The sequence below is a fragment of the Miscanthus floridulus genome, chromosome 5, assembly GCF_019320115.1.
Source record: "Miscanthus floridulus cultivar M001 chromosome 5, ASM1932011v1, whole genome shotgun sequence".
Lineage (NCBI taxonomy): Eukaryota > Viridiplantae > Streptophyta > Magnoliopsida > Poales > Poaceae > Miscanthus > Miscanthus floridulus.
Genome location: NC_089584.1, coordinates 77,381,260 through 77,395,610, shown reverse-complemented (window position 1 = coordinate 77,395,610; position 14,351 = coordinate 77,381,260).

Here is a 14,351-nt window from a genome sequence, read left to right as displayed (position 1 = left end):
GGCTCCGACCACGGTACATCTGGCTCCGACCACGCCCACAGCCACGCCGACAACCCGTCATCCGCTTCCCTGCTACAGAGGAAAGCAGATCGACGACACCAACCTGCACGACTCCATCGATTGGGTCGGCATCAAACTCGCTGAAACCCTAGCTCTGGTAAGTACGATTCAAAGCCAACCTAATGAGCAGGTAACAGCTCCCCACAACAGATCTATCCGACCGGCTCGGGCCAGTCGTCCTGCACGGCTTGGAACAGATCTTGTGGTCGTATCTACTCCTGAGGGGCGCTCCGCTCGTCGCCAGCCAGCCTTCGCGACGGGTCTCTGACTCTGCGAGTACGAAGTCCTGACGGAGAACCACCAGGTCTAGCCCTACGGCCTGCGAAACGCTGCCTCCAGCTATGCGTACAACCTACGACGCCGCTCGGACCTATGTTCTATCCACCGATCTCGGCCAAAGCCATGCAACATCGTAAACATGGTCCGGATTGAAGATTATCAAGAAGGATCCGTCCACACAGTCCGAGAGGGTGACTCTAGCTCCTCATCCGGCATCGCATCCAACGCATCTGTCCACACCGAGCTTCAGCGTCACGAAGATGAAGGCGTCAAATACGATCTGGATCTACCAGACCACGCCCCGGGTTTCCCCCAATTTCCGTCTTTCCCGCCAAGACGAGGGGATTTGATCCACGTTGTCAGCAACGACGAGTCGCCAGCAGTTGGCGAAACAGAACAAGAAAAGACTGCACGCGAAGCACGCAATATCGACCGGTTTAATCGCCGGCAAATCGAAGCTGAAGCAGACTAGGAGGCACGACGCATAAGACTCCGACCTCGTGACCTCAACGATGCTTTCGACAGGGTGGGGGACAAACAGGTCTTCAAGACCCCAAGCGCCAACGTGGCCGTCGCCATGGCGACAATGCAGCGGTTGCCCAACACTCCCGAGACCCAAGCAGTCCGTGATGACATACAAGCTTATCTGACAGCTGCTATGGCTCAAACTGCGGAGATGAATCAAGCCCGGGCCCCATCCGTTTCTGTCGAATCAAGCCACAGCCGCCAATACTCGAGTCGCTCACAGCCACTCAACCAACGTGGCTCGCGCAATAACGACCCATCAGACAACCGTCAAGGTGGAAACAGTGGTCATGATGGTGGTCGGGACGACAACTGCCGTCGGGAGGATAACCGCCACAACGTTCGAGACGACAACCGCCGAGATAACTGTGACAATCGCCGTGATAACCACGGTCGCAGGGCTAATCCAGATGGCAATCGAGATCGCCGCGATGGCAATAACGATCTCCGCCATTACCTCGGCGGACGTGATCTGCGCGCTCGCATCAACCAGAGAGCCGACGATCGTGCATCCCATGAAAGCTATCGCCGTATGGAGTATGACACCGCCCACAGTCCGCCGGGTCTGAAGCAGTTCACTCCACACCTGCGCCAAGTCATATGGCCCAAGAATTTCAAGCTCGAGAAGCTTCAGAAGTACGACGGCAAGGAAAACCCCGAATTATGGGTCATGCTCTACGAAACCGCGTGCCGCTCAGCCATGGCCGACGAGCACGTCATGTCTAACTACTTCCCAGTCGCTGTTGGTCATGCAGGTCACCAATGGCTGGTTATCTTGCCAGCGAACTATTTTGACTCTTGGCAGGAGCTCAGGCAGGCCTTCATCGACAATTTCATCGCTACTTGTGAACAACCCGGCAACAAGTATGATCTGCAGCGGATCCGAGATCGGAAGGATGAACCACTGCGTGAGTACGTTCGGCGCTTCTTGGAGATGCGCATCAAAGTCCCATCAATCTCCGACAACGAAGCAATCGAGGCTTTCATCACCGGCCTCCGCTTCCACGACGCCCTAAGAGACAAGCTCCTCCGGAAGAGACCCGAATCAGTCACAGCGCTTTTGGCCACCGCTAAGAAATACGCGGACGCTGACGACGCTAAAAAGATAATCGTTGAAGAAGCAGCAAGGGTTCCACGCTCCGACCACCCTCCACACCGTGACGATTACCGCAGCAATCGTGGTCGGAACGACAATTTTGACCATCGCAACCAGCGCAACGACTCCCGCGACCACCGTGATCAACGTAATCAACGGCGCAACCGCCGTGACGATTACAGAAGCAAGCGCGCTCGGGAAGACGACGGCGAGGTCAATACCGTGAAAAAGGGCAGCGGACGTCGAAACTACGAGGACGACTATGCCAAAGCATTGAAAGGACCCTGCCAGCTCCATCCCAAGTCGAACCACACCATGGAGAATTGCCGCGTCCTCAAGACTATCTACACGCGTCAACAGGCTCCGGATACGTCCGACAAGCTTAATGACGCGGGGGAACAGCGCAACGAGGACAACGATGACGACGATGCAGATCCTCGTCATAAATACGTCAAGCCGACTGATCGCATGCACACCATCATCGGCGGCAAGGTGTCCATTGAGACCAAACGAGAACGCAAGCTGCTCGCCCGCGCTTGCTTGAACGTGGCAAAGACCGACAACCTTCTCACCGATCCGCGGCTTCCTCCGTGGTCTCACCGTGAAATCTGCTTCAGCAGGAAGGACCAATGGGCCGCCATACCCGAGCCAGGGCGTTTTCCTCTGGTCCTCGATCCTTGTATCAACAAGGTTCAATTCGATAGGGTACTGATCGACGGTGGCAGCTCCATTGATATACTGTTCAAGAACAGCCTGCCCGCTCTGAAAATAGCCCAGGCGGACCTGAAGCCGTACGAGGCACAGTTCTGGGGCGTTCTCCCCGGACAGAGCTCCACACCTCTCGGGCAGATCACGCTACCTGTGCAGTTTGGGACTCCGGACCACTTCCGCACCGACTACGTCAACTTCGTGGTCGCTGATTTCGATGGCACCTACCATGCTATTCTTGGTCGACCATCGCTCACCAAGTTCATGGCCATACCTCATTACAGGTATCTGGTGCTCAAGATGCCCACTGAGAAAGGAGTTTTAACCCTCAGGGGCAACGTATATGCAGCTTATACCTGTGAGGACGACAGCTTCAAAATAGCAGAGGCCCACGACCTCTCTATTCGCATGGCCGAGACCATGCTCGACGCTAAGAAGACCCCGGCCGACCACTTGGAGATCCCAGAGCTCAAGGCTCCACGCAAGAACATCAGATCCAAGGAGCACAAGACGATCCAGCTGGTCGAAGGCGATCCCAGCAAAACGGCCCTCATCGGGGCCGACCTGGATCCCAAATAGGAAAGACGCGCTCGTCAGGTTCTTGAGGGGCAACGTGGATGTGTTTGCATGGAAACCTTCCGACATGCCCGGTGTACCTCGGGACTTGATTGAGCACTCCTTAAATGTCAACAGCAAAGCCAAACCAATCAAGCAGAAGCTACGACGGTTCGCTCGCGACAAAAAGGAGGCGATTAGGGTAGAAGTTACACGGCTTTTGGCAGCCGGATTTATCAAAGAAGTGTATCATCCGGAATGGTTAGCCAACCCGGTTCTTGTACGCAAAAAGAATAATGAATGGAGAATATGTGTTGATTACACCGATCTCAACAAACACTGCCCTAAGGACCCCTTTGGCTTACCTCGCATAGACGAGGTCGTAGATTCAACCACCGGTTGCGAGCTGCTTTCCTTTCTCGATTGCTACTCTGGTTATCACCAGATCGCTCTCAAAAAGGACGACCAGATCAAGACATCTTTCATCACGCCTTTTGGCGCCTATTGCTACACGACTATGTCGTTCGGGCTCAAAAACGCCGGTGCTACCTACCAACGCGCTATACAGGCCTGCCTCAACGACGAGATAAAAGACGGCCTCGTCGAGGCTTACGTCGACGATGTAGTTGTCAAAACCAAGGAAGCACATACCCTTGTTGACAATCTGGAACACACCTTCGCAGCCCTTAATACGTTCCAATGGAAATTAAACCCAAAGAAGTGCATCTTTGGTGTCCCTTCTGGCATACTGCTCGGCAACGTCGTCAGTTACGACGGCATACGCCCTAACCCGGAGAAAGTCAAAGCTGTCTTAGACATGAAGCCCCCAAAAAAGGTGAAGGATATTCAGAAGCTCACCGGTTGCATGGCTGCTCTAAGCCGTTTCATATCAAGATTAGGAGAAAAAGGACTACCGTTCTTCAAACTGCTCAAATCGTCCGAGAAGTTTGAGTGGTCGGAGGAGGCAGACGCTACCTTCACGCAGCTGAAACAATACCTCACTTCACCTCCGGTACTTACTGCTCCCAGAGAAGATGAAACTCTCCTACTTTACATTGCGGCAACCGATCGGGTGGTTTCCACTACAATAGTGGTCGAGCGCGATGAGCCGGGCCACGCCTACAAGGTACAGCGGCCAATTTATTTCATTAGTGAGGTACTCAACGAATCCAAGACCAGGTACCCGCAGATTCAGAAACTGCTCTACGCCATACTGATAACATCCCGAAAGTTGAGACATTACTTCGATGGATATCGTGTGGTGGTCATGACCGAGTATCCTTTGGGGGACATCATTCGCAATAAGGATGCGAACGGGCGCATCGTCAAATGGGCAATGGAGCTATGCCCCTTTTCCTTGGAATTTGCAAGCCGTACTACAATCAAGTCTCAGGCACTCGTCGATTTCATCGTCGAGTGGACAGACTTAAGCACGCCTGCCTCTCCGGGATCCGACGAATATTGGACGATGTACTTCTACGGTTCTCTCAACATTGACGGTGCGGGAGCAGGAGTTCTTTTCGTGTCACCATCCAAGGAGCAGCTCCGGTACGTCCTTAGGATTTATTTCCCAGCATCTAATAATGCCGCCGAGTACGAAGCATGCCTGCATGGTCTATGCATTGCGATCGAGCTTGGAGTTAAACGTCTCTATGTCTACGGAGATTCGGCTCTGGTCATCAACCAACTCAACAAGGACTGGGACACGACCAGTGAAAAGATGGACGCATATTGCAAATCGATAAGAAAGCTGGAAGGCAGGTTCTATGGCATCGAGTACATACACGTGGTTCGGGACAAGAACCAAGCAGCAGATGCGTTGTCAAAGTTAGGATCATCCCGAGCCAAAATCCCACATGGCGTATTCGTCCAAGACCTGCTCACGCCTTCCATTGAAGACGAAGATTCAACGACCAACAAAGTTTCAGACCAGCAATTAGTGGCTACGGTTCCGGCGCCAAGCACAATCGAGCCGCTTCCGACCACTCATGAGCCGGACTGGAGAACGCCTTTCATCAAGTACTTGACAGATGGTAGCGGTTATGTCGATCGAACAGAAAATGAGCGCCTGATGCGTCGTAGTAAGCAGTATTTGCTCGTCGATGGCAAGTTATGGCGCAAAAACGCTAAGGAGGAAATCTTGATGAAGTGTATAACCTAGGAGGAAGGCGAGCACCTCCTAGACCAAATCCACTCTGGCTCCTGCGGCAACCACGCGGCCTCGAGAACACTGGTCGGTAAGGCTTTCCGAGCAGGGTTCTATTGGCCGTCAGCAGTGGCCGACGCAGAGAAGCTAGTCCACCGCTGTGAGGGTTGTCAGTTCTTCTCCAAGAGAATCCATGTACCAGCACATGAGATCCAGACGATTCTAGCCTCTTGGCCCTTCGCATGTTGGGGACTAGACATGATCGGGCCTTTCAAACCAGCTCCTGGGAAATTTACGTGCGTCTTCGTGCTAATTGATAAGTTTTCTAAATGGATAGAATACATGCCTCTGGTACAGGCATCATCAGAGAAAGCTGTCACATTCCTCGACCAGGTCATCCACCGTTTCGGCGTGCCCAACAATATCATTACTGATCTGGGTACTCAGTTCACCGGGAACGCTTTTTGGGACTTCTGCGATGAAAGGAGCATAGTTGTAAAATACGTCTCGGTGGCGCATCCTAGAGCTAATGGACAAGTCGAGCGGGCAAATGGCATGATCTTGGATGCGTTGAAGAAGAGGATGTACAGAGAAAATGATAAAGCTCCTGGAAGATGGCTCAAGGAGTTACCAGCCGTTGTCTGGGGCCTCCGAACTCAGCCCAGTCGTAACACCGGCGTCTCACCATACTTTATGGTTTATGGCACTGAGGCAGTCCTTCCACCAGATATAGCTTTCAGATCAGCACGGGTAGAGAACTTCGACGAAGGCAAGGTCGACGAAGTACGGGAGCTAGAAGTCAACAGCGCAGAAGAGAAAAGGCTTGATTCCTGCGTACGCACGGCCAAATACCTTGCTGTTTTGCGTAGGTACTACAACAAGAACGTTAAAGAGCATTTCTTCGTGGTCGGGGACTTAGTCCTGAAGTGGAAGACGAACCAGGCTGGTGTCCACAAACTCGCAACCCCATGGGAGGGACCCTACATGATCAAGGAAGTCACACGTCCAACGTCTTACAGGTTAGCTCATCTAGACGGCGCGGACGTACCAAACTCATGGCACATCGACAAGCTTAGACGATTCTATGCTTAACTATTGAGATATGTACTCTACTTACATTTTCGATTTATTTTAATAAAGCAATTATGATTTTTCCGACCACTCTAATGTGTCACTACGAATTTTATGGATATTCTGACTTAGCCAGTACAAGCCGACCACCACTCCTTCTATGGTTTTCGGAGCAGGTCCTGTCTCCGGTTCCTCCCAACACGTGCACGGGATCCGCTCTCTACGTTGCAGGTGATTGGCAGGTCCCCCCTAGTTTGACTTGTCCGTGTCCACGTGTGCACAGGTCATGTTACCTCACACTCCGACCACATGCCAACCAGGGCCGCACAAACCCCTCGAGATGATGTGTCGAGCAAAACGGTACAACTAAACCGAACGTTAACACGTTCCCACTTAGTTACACCAACAAAAAATTTCAAGCTTAAACGCGTTTTGTATAAAGCAAACAAGCTTGTAATGATATACAGTTACGTTATTACAAGCTTGCTTGAAGAGGCTCAAGTTTACAATAACACAACTATGTCCTCCTTCTACAGCTCTAAGCCTATTACATTGGCTGGTCGGTGAGCAGGGCATTTACTGCTCGTCGCCTCTGATACCCTACTCGAGTCTTGAGGACTCTTGAGCTAATCAAGCTGAAGGAGATGGCCCCGCCGGTGCCTGGCTGGTCGAGACCGCAGGCTTCGTCGGTTGGCTTGCAGCCGACGGCATTTCCGGCTGACTTGTCGATGGCATACCCTGCACAGGTGTTGTCCCACCTCCGCACAGGTTAATATCGCCAATTATCTTTGACGACAAGTCCAGCTGGGCCGTCCGAAGTTCTTCGGCCTTGTCTGGGTCTATCTCCTTCGGGTACCCAGCCTCCAAGCGTTTGAGATCGATCAGGGGGTAGTGAGCACGCACCATGCTTAGCACATGGGCACCCGTGTACTCACCCGCCTCCTTCACGAAGTCTTGGAACCATCCCCATGCTTGCTTGCATCTCTCGACCAGTCCGAGCTGAGGCGTCCTTAGCTCTTCCTCTGTGAGCGCTGGGTCGATAAGGTCGAGGACGGGCACAATGCCAGTTGCCATTTCTTGGCACCGCTTGCTACACGTGTCCCGCTCCTCGGTGGCCTTAAGGCATTGTGCTTTCCAGTCGTCACGCTCCTTGATCACGGCCTCAAGGTGCCTCTTGGCATTGACTTTCAAAACTGAAAACAGTACAAGACATCAAACGTGATGATACGACAAGGCAATGTGGGCAATTGTATGAGAAAGGTGGTCTGGAGTGCTTACTTTTCAGGTCGTCCTTCATCCTGTTAGTGTGGTCTTGGAGTTCCGACTGGCGGCGTGCCAGTTTCTCGTTGTCCTCCTTCAGGCGACCACATTCTGCAAGCGCACGGCTGTTCTCTCCCTGGAGGCGGGTCACTTCAGCTTCTAAACCTGCATTACATCTATTACTGTCAAAAACAAAACAACACAAGTCCCGCACTTGTTATGATACGGTGAACACTTACCTGTTTTCTCCTGTTCTTTGCTTTGGAGCTGGCCGACCAGGTTTTGGTTCTGTGCCTCTTGGTCTGTCTTCTCCTGGTCGGCGGCTTCAAGTTGGCGCCGTAGGCGCTCCACTTCAGCCGTCAGCTCCTTGTTGGTCATCATGATTCCTTCTATCTGGTCGAAGCACCTTTTGCGGTATCTTGCAGTTTTCATCAAGTCCTGCACACAGACAAGCCACGTCAGACAGTTCGACTACACAACAGGGTCAAGGACTAAAGCCAAATATACCTGGACTTCAGTCACCAGATGCTTGGCCGCCCGTTCGACTCTTAAGGTCTCTTCGACCTCTGGGATTTCCTCGTGCATGACCCATTCGTCGTTCCGATAGCGCGAAACATATACATGTTGTCGCCTATCTTGGGGACGGCCCAGGACTTCTTCTACTTCGTCCTCTTCAGCCTCCTGTTCGGAAGGCGGCACTGGTCCGGCGTTTGCAGACTCCACGACCACCATGGCTTTCCCACGAGCCGTCGCGTCGGTAACCATGTTCCGGGCAACTTCTGGCTGCTGCCCCTCGGCTAGATCCAGCTCCCTTGGCGCCGTGGTAACCGCCTCGTCAGGGTTCGTGCTTGGAGCACTTGTATTCTGCTCGGGGACCGGCGTCTGGTCGTCCGCTTGCTGAGACCTAGGTGGAGTCCCTGCCGTGGGCTCCTCCACGGCTGGTTGCTGAGCAGTTGGTCCCGCCATTGTTGGTGAGGACGTTCCGCACCCAGCTAGCTAGTCGGGGTTTTCGGTGGACTGAGATCTAATGAGTTCAGAGACAAATTTAGACGACAATAGCATCCAGTACAAAATGCAAAGTTTACATCAAAAATATGGATACTTACAGTTTCGATTTGCGGAAGGATGTGGCGAAGGAACGTCTCCTCGACCGTCCCTGCTCAGCTTGCTCGGTAGTTCCCACCGGGATTTGATCAACCTCCGGTACGGGCGTCGGAGTATGATGCGGCATGTTCCCTTCGTCGGTCCTCTGTGCAGCAGTGGTCGGTGCTGTGACCACTGCTGGTCTAGAGGAGCCACCCTGCTCTGTCGGTCCCACCTGCCTTCTCCTCTTTCGAGGGACGAGCCGGAAGATGTCAGCATCCTCTGCTTCGTCGTCCGACAGGGAGAAGATGGCTTGGCGCCGTTTGCTGGCAGCCGGACGCTTGCCAGCGGCTCTGGTCAAGGCGTCTTCTACGGTCTCGAGTACCGCCCAGTGAACGTCGTCGGTCCTGGTGCTGGTCTGGGCGGCTGGGCCGGTAGCTTGTGGCCATTCTACACCAGGGGGAGGCGACACGAACACTCCCGCCCGGTCACGGCCATTATACTGTGACACAAAATGAAGGAAAAGACAGTTATTTTCTTGATACAACATGACTCTACAGTTAAAAGGAAACGTCATTTACCTTTGGGGGAGGTCGAGCCAGCTTGAAGGCGTGCTCGATGGCGTTCAGTGCAACATAATTCGGATCGGCCAGATTGAACAGCTCTCCAATCCTAGCCTTGATCTCCGTCTTATCGAGCGGCTCTTTCCTGGTCCTTGTCGGATCCACGCCACCTTGGTATTCGAAGCCAGGATGAATCCTTTTCTGGCATGGCTGAATTCGTCGGCTAATGAAGTTGCCGACCACGCTCGGGCCATCAAGCCTTCTCCACGGGATCATCCCGAGCAGTTCGGCTATCTGTTCCAAGTTCTCGGGCTTCTCCGACCAGCTGTTCTTCTTCTCTGGAATTAGCCCCACGTCGCACAAAGTGATGGTGTTCGGCTCTTCACGGATGTAGAACCATTTCTTGTACCACTCGTCCAATGAGGTGTTCCAGGGACAGTGCAGGTATTGGGCTTTCATGCCGTCACGCAAGTTCAGATAGACGCCTCCGGCGATCTTCGAGCCACCACTTCCCTTTTTCCGAAGGCAAAACAGGTGGCGAAAGAGGTCGAAATGGGGCTGGAAGCCACCATACGCCTCGCAGAGATGGATGAAGGTAGAGACGAGAAGAATCGAGTTGGGATGCAGATTGCAAATCCCAATCTCGTAGTACAAGCAGAGACCCTGAAGGAAAGGGTGCACTGGAATCCCAAAACCCCGTTTGAAGAAATCTTCAAAAACCACAATTTCACCTGGTTGTGGATCGGGGAAGCTTTCTCCTTCGGGTGCACGCCATCCCGCAAGTGCCTTGTTGTGGAGCACTCCCATGGCGACGAGGTCCTCGATGGTCTGCTCGTTGCTCCGCGACTTCCACCATTCCTTCGCCATGACCCCGCCTTTCTTCTGGGCGTCTCTCTTCGCCATTAGTTGGTCCTTACTAAGTGGGTGGATGCGGGAGACCGAGGGGATTGGTGATGATTTTTGGGGGAATAGGGTTCGGCAGGAGGAAGAAGAAGGTTGCGGCGGCGGATGACAATGGGGAATGGTGAGGGTAACTTACCAGACCTACATTATATAAAGCAAAAGGGCACCGTCGTTTCGTTCGCCCGAGAATATTGGGAGTCGTGCGCACGCGCCGCAGACGGTTGTTCACACAACCTCGAAATCTGCGCCAATAAACGCGCTCCTTCGTTAACAGTGTACGCGCCTCTTCGTTGATGGTGTAAGAGGACCCACACTGACACACCTCAATACAGGTGTCAACCGACTGTTTGCCAAAAAATAAAAATAAAAATAAGAAGATAGAATGACGTACTATACCTATTTACTTTTTCGACCAGACGTGTCAGACTGGTCAGATTGGACTTGGCAGAGAGTAGAGAAAAATAAATACACCAAATAATAGTACAAGCAGCGCACGCGATCGTGGATTTGCCCTGACCACTACTGTGCTCGAGGACTGCCCTGACCACTACTGTGCTCGGGGACTGCCCAGACCACTACCGTGCTCGGGCACTGTCCGGATCACTTTTGTGCTCGGGGACTACTCCGACCACGGTTGTGCTCGGGGACTACTCCGACTATTACCGTATTCAGGAGCTGCTATGACAACCGCTGTGCTCGGGGACTCTCCCGACCACTTCTTGGAGTTTTGCTCTCCTCGGCTACATGTGATTTGTACTCACATACAGTTGAGAGACATTTATTTGGACTTTGCTACAAGGCTCATACTTCGCCTTCCAGCAAGCTTGGCGACTACGTCGGTACGATGCAAATGCCGGTGTGTCTTGTTTGGCATGTACGGCAATTGGATTCTTAACTTCAGCGGAGTTTCTTTTTTAGACCCTGGCACCATGTGCCTGTGTCACCTACTACCAGGCTCGGGGACTAAGTGGGCACACTTCATCTTGCGGTGAATGTGTTTGTTTAAATCGACCCCTGTGCTTTGAATGATTAAAAGGATTATTAATATGCTCGGGGACTGCCCCGACCACTGCTTGAATAATGGTTCTCCTTGGCTACATGTGATCTGTACTCACATACAGTTAAGAGACATTTCTTTAGACCTTGCTACAAGGCTCATACTTTGCCTTCCAGCAAGCTCGGGGACTACGTCGGTACGATGCATCTGCCGGTGCATCATGTTTGCCTGTACGGCAATTCGGTTTTCAACTAAACTATGAATTCTTTTTAGACCCTGGCACCACGTGCCTACGTCACCTCCTACCAGGCTCGGGGACTAAGTGGGCACACTTCACCTTGCGGTGAATGTGTTTGTTTTTCGACCCCTACGCTTCTGATGTTCAAGAATGCTATGCTTCAAGACCACTTACATTTCTTTTCAGAAATACAAGTGGGCACACTTCTCAGGACAGAAATCTTTTCTTTTTTTTAAGAGCACCATACATTCTTCGGACAACCTACTTCTCCGGTGATGACGGTGGTCGGAGGCGTCAAGGTTCCAAGCCTCGCTTGTCGGAGAAGGTGAAAATGGCGTGTCGCAGCATAATACATGATGCTCGGGGACTAGCTGTGGGGGTATTAACCCCTATACCCTTACGGCTAAGCTTGGGCTGGCCCGGATCAATGGGTTCAGTCCACCCGAAAAACGACGTGCGGCTCGGTTCACCTGATCGGAGTCCCGCACAAGGAATCAAGATGGATTTGGCGACCAAGCAGGATCCTGGTCGGTTAGAATAGGAATCCTTGTCCGGCCACATATGGCAATTGTAACTGACTAGGATTAGTTTCCGGATCTGTAACCCTGCCCCCGGACTATATAAGGCGGGCAGGGGACCCCTCTAAAAAACATCTCTCATTGACATACAGCAATACAAATCAGACGCAGGACGTAGGTATTACGCCTTTTCGGCGGCCGAACCTGGATAAAACCTCGTGTCTGTCTTGCGTCACCGTCTTGTTTGGGGCTTGCGCATCTGTCTGCCGATAATCTACTACCTTGGGCATACCCCTAGGTAGACTGCCGACCATATTTCGTCGACAAGAAGGAACAAGAAACAAAAGCTTCCAATGCATCTTCAAGTGAGCTATCTAGCAGCTCTAAAGATGGTGATGATGATGAGTCCTACCAAGTGCATAGCAAGAAGGACAAGAAAGGAAAGGGCAAGAAGAATGACGACAACAAATACGTCGTTGTATCCTTTAACTATTCTTCTATATCTATGACTAACCATGATCATAAGTTATCTCATTTTGATGGGACTAACTTTGCCAAGTGTAAGCACTTGATGAGAGCATATCTTATAGGCCTTCATCCCGGCATTTGGGAGGTTGTTTGTAATGGATTTGAGCCACCAGTTGATCCCAAGAATCCAACCATGGAAGAAATGAGAATCATCCACCTCAACGCTCAAGCTACTAGTGTGCTACTTAGTGCCTTGGATGGTGATGAGTACAATAGAGTGATTGGTGTGGATGTTGCCAAGCAAATTTGTGATACTTTGCATCTTGCACATGAAGGGGTTGACAAAGTGAGAAAGGTAAGAATTAATTTGTTGATGTCCAAGCTCAACCAATTTGTTATCTTGGATGGAGAAGGGCTGCAAGAGATATTTGATAGGTTGATGACAATGGTGGGCAAGATTAGAGGCTATGGTTGTGATGAGCTAGATGATCATAAAGTTGTCAAGATTATGTTGGAAGCTTATTCACCTAAAAATGAGACCGTGGTCACTCTAATTAGAGACAAGAAGAAGTTTGAGTACTTCACACCAAATGATGTACTTGGGAGGATCTTGACCTTTGACATGCAAAGAGAAGAAACAATGAGAGGAAGAAACTTAGAGAATTGCAAGCAAAGTTAGAGGGCGTCAAGATCAAAGATGTAGCTCTCAAGGCCAACAAATCAAGCAAGCAAGGCTCTACAAGCAAGTCCAAGATCAACAAACAAGCTTCAACTAGCAAGCCCAAAGCAAGCAAGCAAGTTTAAGAAAGAGTAGAGACCACATCGTCTTCAAGTGAAAGTGAAAATGATGATGATCAATATGAGAAAGTTGATGATGTTGCTCTATTTATGAAGATGTATCACTAGGGGCTAAAGAAGCAAGGCTACAAGGTAGTGAAGAGAAGCTTCCCAAACAAGAAAAAGAGGACATGCTATAATTGTGGAAGCACCGATCACTTCATTGCCAAGTGTTCATATGAGATCAAAGACAACAAATACAAGAAGGACAAGAAAGAGAAGAAGACCAACCATAGAAAGAGCAAGAAGTATATGGGAGAGGCTCACATTGGGCCTGAATGGGACTCAACTAAAGAAAGCACAAGTGAAGAGGATGAGAAGATTGCAACTATTGCTATTCACAAGTCATCCCCTACACCAAGGCTCTTCAACGACATGTCCGATGATGACTACTATTCCCCTCACATTTGTCTCATGGCAAAGGGTGAGAAGGTAAAATCCAAATCAAAGGCCAAATCTTCTCCACCTCCTAGTGATATCTCTAGTAGTGATATTAGTGATAGCTCTAGCAACGATAAATCTAGTGATGAAGAAATAAACATGATAACTAAAAATTTAGATGGAAAGACCAAATTATTCATCACTAAGCTAATGGAGGATCTAGAGAGTGTCCAAGCCGAGCTAGAATCTAGAGAAGAGACTCTTATCCAACAAGAGGATCTCTACATTGCTAGCAAAGAAGCTCTTGCATTAGAGAGAAGTGAGATGGAATCCTTGCGCAAGGCTTTGGCCAAAAAGCAAGAGGACCATGCTATCACAAAGAAAGCAAATAAAGTTCTTAAGAAAAGTATTGTGACTTAGATGAAAAGCACAATGAACTTGAGATGCAATATAGTATTCTTTGCGATAGCAACTCATATCTCACTAAGGCAAAGGAAACCTCTATTCCCTCCACTAGTCAAGGCTGTGGAAAATGTTTTAATCTTGATTTGAATGCATATTCCATTAACTTTGCAAACATGGAAGCTATGAGAAAGAAGATTGCTAGGCTCAATGAAGTCTTTGGAAAAGGGTGAATAAGTGTGACCTAATCCAATGACAAGA